This window comes from Lathyrus oleraceus, chromosome 1, assembly GCF_024323335.1.
Source record: "Lathyrus oleraceus cultivar Zhongwan6 chromosome 1, CAAS_Psat_ZW6_1.0, whole genome shotgun sequence".
NCBI classification, from domain to species: Eukaryota; Viridiplantae; Streptophyta; class Magnoliopsida; order Fabales; family Fabaceae; genus Lathyrus; species Lathyrus oleraceus.
The window spans coordinates 429,895,832-429,904,756 of NC_066579.1; positions in this window are offsets into that span (position 1 = coordinate 429,895,832).

Sequence of the window (8,925 nt, forward strand, 5' to 3'; positions counted from 1 at the left end):
AAAAACCTCACCAAATTTGGCCAAATGGTTTGAGAGATATGGCCTTTTGAAGTTCAAGAATTTTTGAAAATGAATTGATCATATCTTGCCAACCATACATGGGAATTGAGAGTTCTTGGACTTTTTGGAAATGGGAGAACAAGATCTTCAACTTTCATGTTGGGAAAAAATTCATTTGAAGCTTGTATCATGATGTAAGTTTGGGATCAAGAAGTTTCCATTTTTGGCAGTTAAAATTACAGGTCCAGTTTCTATTTTTGGAAATTTCTGATTTTGCTTCAAATTCTTCAATGATGTTGTTTGCCATGATATATGAGGCCTATTTGGACATGAATAAGCTCTCTCAAACCAAATCTATCCATTAAAACCATAAAATCAGTCACAATTGACCAAGTTTGACTTTCTAGGGTTTCTGACTGATTGTGCATTGACTGATGACCTCTGAGCCTCCAATCTTTGACCTAAACACTTCAAATGGACCCCCAAGTCATGTGAACATGTTGGACCAACCCTAGGGCCTTGGCTCAATGAAAAACACACTTGCTTGCTTGGTTGACTGATCTCCTGATCAGTTTGACCTAATTCTCCTGATGATCTTGCACTTGGGCAAAAGGGACAATGCAATGCTATGCAGTGGACCATGTTATGTTATGACCTAATATGATAATGTATGTACAATGATAGGTGCAAATTTGAGGTGCTACAGCTGCCCCTATTCAATCAGCTGGGAACCCGAACGGATGATAGCAACGGCTGTCAGACTTTCAGGGTAAACAGGGATTGAATACCAAGAACCGTAGAATTTGCACAATGCAGGGATCCAATAATGGAAACGTCCACTGGGATCTGATACTTATTACTGGGTTTTGTTTTTTTTTTTTTTTTTTTTTTTTTCAAAGGGTACGGCCACATCCAGACATCGCAACGACGATGAATGGGAAAAGAAAACACAACTAGATGCCAACGGACAACTAGGAAAAACTCAACGTTTACCAAGACCAACGGAGAGGTAACCAGACATTAATGAATGACTGGAAGGGATACAACCATACGTCAGCGGACGTAATGGGAAAAACTCAACGTTTACCAAGACCAACGGAGAGGTAAATCCACGTGGGGATAGGTACAACTAGACGTCATAGGACGAATAGGAAAAACTCGACGTTTACCAAGACCAACGGAGAGGTAAATCCACGCGGGGACAGGTACAACTAGACGTCATAGGACGAATAGGAAAAACTCGACGTTTACCAAGACCAACGGAGAGGTAAATCCACGTGGGGACAGGTACAACTAGACGTCATAGGACGAATAGGAAAAACTCGACGTTTACCAAGACCAACGGAGAGGTAAATCCACGTGGGGACAGGTACAACTAGACGTCATAGGACGAATAGGAAAAACTCGACGTTTATCGACACCAACGGAGAGGAGGAAACTCTACTGGGGAGAGTGAACACAACCAAATCATCAACGGATGACCGGGAAAAACTCAACGTTTATCGACACCAACGGAGAGGAGGAATACTTCTTCGATCTGAAAATCGGAAATTGGCCTGAACGCCACTTCGGTCTGAATACCGGAAAATTGGCATGAGTGCCATAAGTACATCGACCTGATCGTCGGAAACTTCTTCGGTCTGAATACCGGAAAATTGGCCTGAGTGCCATGAGTGCATCGACCTGATCGTCGGAAACTCCTTCGGTCTGAATACCGGAAAATTGGCCTGAGTGCCATGAGTGCATCGACCTGATCGTCGGAAACTCCTTCGGTCTGAATACCGGAAAATTGGCCTGAGTGCCATGAGTACATCGACCTGATCGTCGGAAACTCCTTCGGTCTGAATACCGGAAAATTGGCCTGAGTGCCATGAGTACATCGACCTGATCGTCGGAAACTCCTTCGGTCTGAATACCGGAAAATTGGCCTGAGTGCCATGAGTACATCGACCTGATCGTCGGAAACTCCTTCGGTCTGAATACCGGGAAATTGGCCTGAGTGCCATGAGTACATCGACCTGATCGTCGGAAACTCCTTCGGTCTGAATACCGGGAAAAACATAAGTACATCGACCTGATCGTCGGAAACTTCTTCGGTCTGAATACCGGAAAAACATAAGTACATCGACCTGATCGTCGGAAACTTCTTCGGTCTGAATACCGGAAAATCATGAGACATATTATCTATAGCCGTCAAAACGTAGATAATACACTCGCATGGAAGATTATCCATAACCGGGTTGTAGGTTGTTAAATGAATAAACGACCGAAAACAAAGGCATCGGTACCAGGACTAGGTATGCAAAAGATGACCAATCAAAAGAGGATAAAGTTGTTTACTCGGAGCAAGTATCCAAAAAGAAAGGGCAGACCCAATGGGGACAATACTGCTTGATCAAAGCAAGTATCCAAAGGGGAAAGAATATCAATATCGCAAAGAGGGGATTACATCTACCGGTTTGTAGGCAGAAAACCACAGAAAAGTAACCAGTCATCGATAGGATGAGCACAAAGGGTTAACTCCAACAAGGGGAGGAAAGTGGGATTTTAGAACTACCAGCTTGTAGGTAGAAAACCACAAAGATAGGACTTACAACTACCGGTTTGTAGGTAGAAGCCAACAAACAGAATGAACCACAAAGTTTACCTCTGCTAGGGGGTGAAAGTGGAATTTTACAACTACCAGCTTGTAGGTAGAAAACCACAAAGATAGGACTTACAACTACTGGTTCGTAGGTAGAAGCCACAAATTCCGCTGAGGATAAGATGAATGAGTGCCGGTTAGTGAGCAACTATTCATTTATGCCCCAGGGAAGCACAAGAAACAGTTGACGGGGAGCCAGTTTAGGATCGATCCAAAAAGGCAGACTGAAACAAGACTCATCCTAATGAGGAAAGAACTCAATAGGGAAAACCCATCCCAATGTGTGTTGGGAGGGAACGGAAACAACCGTCATCCACGAGGATGTATCTCAGTGGGGAAATGGCAGGAAAGGATAGACACTTTCTGCTTAAGGGGTTGGCTCTACATGGAGAGATCAGACACACCCACATCTGCTAGGGAAAAATCTACTGGAGAGATTCTTATCACCAAACAGCAAGAGACAACCATCAACAGATACACGGCAACAACTGCATCATGAGTATCCGAATGCTATGATTATGCATGTATGCATTATGCATGGTGAATGTATGATGAATGCTGACAAACAGACATGTAAACACACAGGTCCAGGAGTCAACCACCCGGTACTACTCTTCTTCCATAGGGAAGGCCAAAAACACCAGAGAGCAAACGCGATCTGCTGGAAACCGGGATATCAGGGAACAAACACCATCCTGCGGGGAGAGGAGAAGACTGCTCTGCTGGAGAGAGGAACGCTAACGTCTTCAGTAAACACTCTGCTTGGGGAACTGCCCCACAAAAGTATTTCAAAAGCAACCTTGCTGGGAATGCCCCACGGTAGGGCTCAAACAAACCTATACTGGAGATGCCACACAATAGGGCTAACAGGGACTTGGAGGAAGAATGTTGTACTGCCGGGAACATGAAGATAAACAGCTTCAACCAACACTGCACTGAGCAACCTCGCTGAGGAGAAACCATGAAAATGTTCTGCAGGAAAAAGATACAGTCATGCTCGAGATACGAACAAATGTCTTACCTGTTGGTAATCATACCACCCTTGGGAGAGCACTGCGGATCTCCTAAGTATCCTTCCATCATTGTGAACGTTCACTTTGTTTAAGAACAATTTTTTTGAAAAATTTGTTTATTTTGAAAAACAATGATACTTTATCAATTAAAACATGCAAAACATTTGTTGAGTTGAAACAAATAAGAGTGCAAATAATTGGATAAAAGCTCAAATAGATGTGATGGAATGGTAGTCTGCAAAGGGCGAGACTCCATAGATCTGTACAAGTTTGGAATCGGTGATATATATTGGAGAGGGCTACATTGAACATAATGACCTTTCCTCTACCATTCCGAATTTTCGATGCATTCAAAGCTTCAGTCGACGACGAATCGAGAATCCCTGACGGATGACAGATATAGAGCACAGTCTTGTCAAGATGCAGTTACTTGCCAAATCCCTAATTTTTTGCCTAGTTTGCCCCAGTGTGAGGTGATCAATCTAGCGGGATGCAAATTCTTTTTTTTTCAATGTCTCTAACTTTTGCCTGGATCGCCCTTTCGGGTTTTCAATCCACCGAGACGCTCCTTTTTGCCTAAGTCGCCCTTTGGGGTGTTCGACTTAGCGAGCTATTCTGCTTTTTTGTTTTTATCTTAGGCGAAGTATTTCTTGACTGCATCAGAATCCACAGGACGAGTGAACTTCTTCATCCATTGTAGTAAGTGTCAGAACACTGCCTGAAGAGGCTCTTTTGACAACATATGGACGTTCATGGCTTGCAGAGTTCACTTGCCCCTGGAACCGGGCGTGAAAGATAAGACTTTCTTAAGCACAAGGTCCCTCGGAACACACGAGGCTTGACCTTCTTATCGCGTGCTCTTTTCACTCTCTGCTGATATGATTGACCATGACACATGGCAGTTGATTTCTTCTTTTCGATCGAATTCAGCATCAGCCAACTTGGGACTTTGAGGGTGCTATTCTCTTTTGTTTTCTTTTGATTTTGCTTTTGATTTCTTTTGATTTTGCACCCTCTCTTTCTTTGTTTTTTTTTTGATTAATTTTTTTTTCTTCTTTTTTTTTTTTAATGCCCCAGTTGGCTGTTCTGCTGATTCTCGAGATGCAGCTGAGTGATCTTCTTTTCTTGCTCAAGAAGTCGGGAAATCTCGTCAGGAATCCCTTCAACATCATCTTCTTCCGCTTCGAATACAGGGAATTCAAAATTGGGAGATGACGTCTGATCACTATGTTCAATGGGTTTGAGAAACAACCTGCATAAAGATTTTGAGTATAAAAAGCACTTTGAAAATCAAACAAGACAATCGTTATGCAGATGAAAAGATTGCTTTTATTCTTGTTTTTAAAGGTTTTTTGTGATCACCAATTTCATGCAAAAAGCGAAAAGGAAAACAAATGGAAAAACAAATGTTTAACATGAATTTATTTGAATGAAAATATCATTGCATAAAATGTTGCCAACAATGTCATCACTTCTCCTTTTGGCATGGGAGAAGGGTTTTTAAACAGAGTGATTATTACAAAGACTTATGAACAACCGTAGGAACGCCCACAGTGACCCAATTGTGATAGATCCCACCGGGGATGACAACCGTCAGTATCTCTTGCATCAGCAGCTTCTGTTTTCTGAACAACCCTTCTGAAGAAAAGTCAGCGCCAGCCCGGGACTTGTTATCTTCGGACTTGATTATCACGGGGACCCAAGTCTTCAAAGTTCAGAATACCTGACCTCACGAGGTCTTGAACCTTCATCTTCAGCTGGAAACAACTATCCACATCATGACCAGGAGCACCCGAGTGATACACACAATACTGTTCAGGCCTATACCACCACCGAGGGTTGACGGGTATGGGCGGCGGGTCTCTGGGAGTAATCAAGTTCCGCTCTAACAGAGAGGGATACAGTTCGGCGTAGGACATGGGGATTGGGTCAAAAATGATCTTCTTCCTCTCATTACTTGTACCAGCTTGATTATCAATGGGAGGCTGGTAAGCTTGCTGCTGAGGACGATGTTGTTGATGCTGATATTGCTGAGTGGGTCTTCTCTGTTGCTGTTGAGTTTGAGTTGCTGGGATAGTCACAGCAGCAGCCTGACGATACTGTCCTCTGTTGGCACTCCTCCGACGGTGCACAACATTTGTTTCACTTTCTCCCCTTTTGGGTGCCCCAGAGGATGGCTTCTTAGAACCGGAAGAACTTGAAGAGCCAGGATGGCGAACCGGAGCACGGGTTGCTCTGACATTAACAGTCTCTGCAGCAAGAGGCTGTTCACTGATTCTGATCCCCTTCAATTCATCACCCACGGCATAATCATCGACGAGAATAGTGACAGCAGCATTCTCATGAACGGGTACATCCACTGGTGGAGCACAGTGGACTGGTGGAATCACGGCTTCCAGTCTCTGGGCTAAGGCACGCAACTCCTCTTGCCCCTGAACAACTCCTTGCATCGTTGTCATGAACTGGGCCATGTTTACCCTCATCTCAGCCAACTCTGCTTAAACCTGATCCATAATCTTCTGATGATTCAATCTGGTTGAGTAGCGGTGCGGACGACGATCAGCAATCCTGTCTCAGTCAGGAACCAAAGTGAGAAGTCTCTCCCAAACATGTCTGCAATGCAAGGATGATATGTGCATGATATGCATGATGCGGATGCTATTTTAATATGAATGATCCTGATAAAGGATATGCGTATGCGAGTTAACTTTTTTTCTTTTTTCATGCATTACTATTTTTTGGAAAATAAACATGCTATGATGCAAATGATGCAACATGACTGGTCAGGCTGTGCGTCTCAAGGCACAGGGTCAAAGCTTCGGCTTGAACTCTGATCACAAACATCTGAAACCCAAAGTCAATCTGATCAACTGGCATCTGAAACCAATCTGAGGAACCAAGTCACCATAAATCCGACTTGGGGAGTTCCGAAATAAACGGAACTGGAGATTACATCACTATCATCACAGGAACATCCACTGAACGGATGACAACCAGCTCCTCTGAACAGGTACTCTCAAATTCAACCCGGGGATCCGAAATAAACGGAACCTGCTGATAAACCACGGACAGAACTCCGGCGTCCCAGAAATAAATGTCCATAATTCACAGTCACCATCTGTACCGGGAGTCACCAACTATACCTGTTAAAATGATCAATCCCTCCCCACTCACGGGTGTAGTCTAGGCCAGGGTAAGGTCGAGAGAAACACAGCATAAATAACCTTTCGCAGAATATCATCATATACACACCTGAAGTATGCAACGACAATATCCCACCAGGGTCTGAACTGTTCGTGATATCAATGTTCCGCTGAGTGGCGCAATACCACCCGCTTCCCACGAATCACTCTATTCCTAGGTATCCTAGATTTCACTCATAGCCTGGGCATTGGGCCTTTTACCTCGAGTAACTCCCACCCCAAACAGAGAAACACAGCACAACCAGCAGATGAATATGAATGAATGCAAACATTAATGCAAACAATAAATGCAAACAATAAATGCACATATATACAATGAATGCAATAAATAACAGCACAAAGCAACCAAAGCCCTAACCTAGAGAGCGCTAGGAGAGACTCGCTTAGGGAAGACGGACCAGCACAGGTCAACTTCTCTAGCGTCCCCAGCAGAGTCGCCAGCTGTCGCATTACGCGAAAAACCGGCGGGAAAGAAGAAACAACAGAGCCGCCACCGTGCGTTATTTATCCCAAAAGAGGGAAAGGAAACGCTCAGAGTAAACCTAGGAAAGACATGGTCTCGCGACCAAAGAGGATGGGTTCGGGAGTCGGTTATGCGAAGGGAAGGTATTAGCACCCCTACGCATCCGTCGTACTCGACGGGATCCACGCACAAAAGGAAGGAAAATGGTTGCTAAAACACTGCTCACACACTCACACAAACTGGCTGAAAGAGACACAAGAAAACAGACAAGACTGACTCGGCAGGATATCGCATCCTGGGCCTACTTAGTCTATCAGGCATAGACATCAGAGTCGAAGTAGTTCGGACTGGGGAAACGACACATGCTCGCTAGGATATCGCATCCTATGCATACGTATCTCCTTGGACGAAGGAGAATCAGAGCATTCGTAGCTCGGCTAACACGCACACAAACAAACACAGGCAAAGGCAAACGTGGAGCCTAAATGCCAATCGCTGGACTTACATCAGCATCCGAACCAAAACACACACAAAGAGGCAAATGTGGAGCCCGACTGCCAATCACTGGACTTACATCAGCATCCGAACCAAAACACACGCAAGGGTGGTTAAGACACAAAGGGTTGAAAAAGAAAAAGGGCGCCCGGAGAGATCAGCTCATCTCCTGCCTACGTACCTCATCTGGTATGAGGATCAGGGCGACGTAGTTCCCCTACGCAGGGACAAAGGACTAGCCTAACCAGATAACAGAGGGAGACACAACTCTAGGGAGACTACGACTCGAGCCTAGATGTTGTCATGCAAAGTCGTCCCTAAGTTAAGGTTTCTAGCTAACTGGCACAGGGAGCCAGCCTATCCTAATCATGACTCACACAGGAAGCAAGCCACACCTAACCTAACTTGCACAGGAAGCAAGGGTCTCGATTGCAACTAGGGCAAGAGAAAGGGGAGGTCTCAATCGCAACGAGGGCGAGAGAAGAGAATTAGTGTTAGTTGTTAGTCAAACTCGACAAGACATCGCATCTCGTGCCTACGTATCTCATCTGGACATGAGAATCAGAGTTGCCGTAGTTCGGCTAAACTATTCCTGTTGGTTTGTGTTTTTTAAGTGGACAACGTCACTGCGCAATCTACCTGATGCTCGACCTTTGGAGACTTACTCATCTGTAGTAGAAGGAGTTAACGTATCCTTAAGAGGGGATGATGTTTGTTTGTATTTTAAGAAAGCTCAAGCAAGAAAGGAAGTCCTATACGAAGGAACCGTGCTACCTTAATTGACATGCAAACGAGACTACGCGGAGTCTAGCAAACCTAGGGGATACAATCACACCACACAAGCACATACAGCATGAAATAAACACACCAACAAGGGGCTCAAACACCAAGGCTAGGTTTTAGTCGAGGGGTCATATCAACCTCAACAAACAAACCACTGGAACTGGGTAATGTTGCTCTTAACCTTGCCATTGAGGGGCTAAGGTGAAGCAGATGAAAGGAGATGAGGGGTGTGCCTCATTGCTCTTATCCCTGGTCAGGGAGAGCATTTGACAAGAATGTGTGGGTTCAGAAAGTGGGAACCCTTCTACACATTTGATACTGACT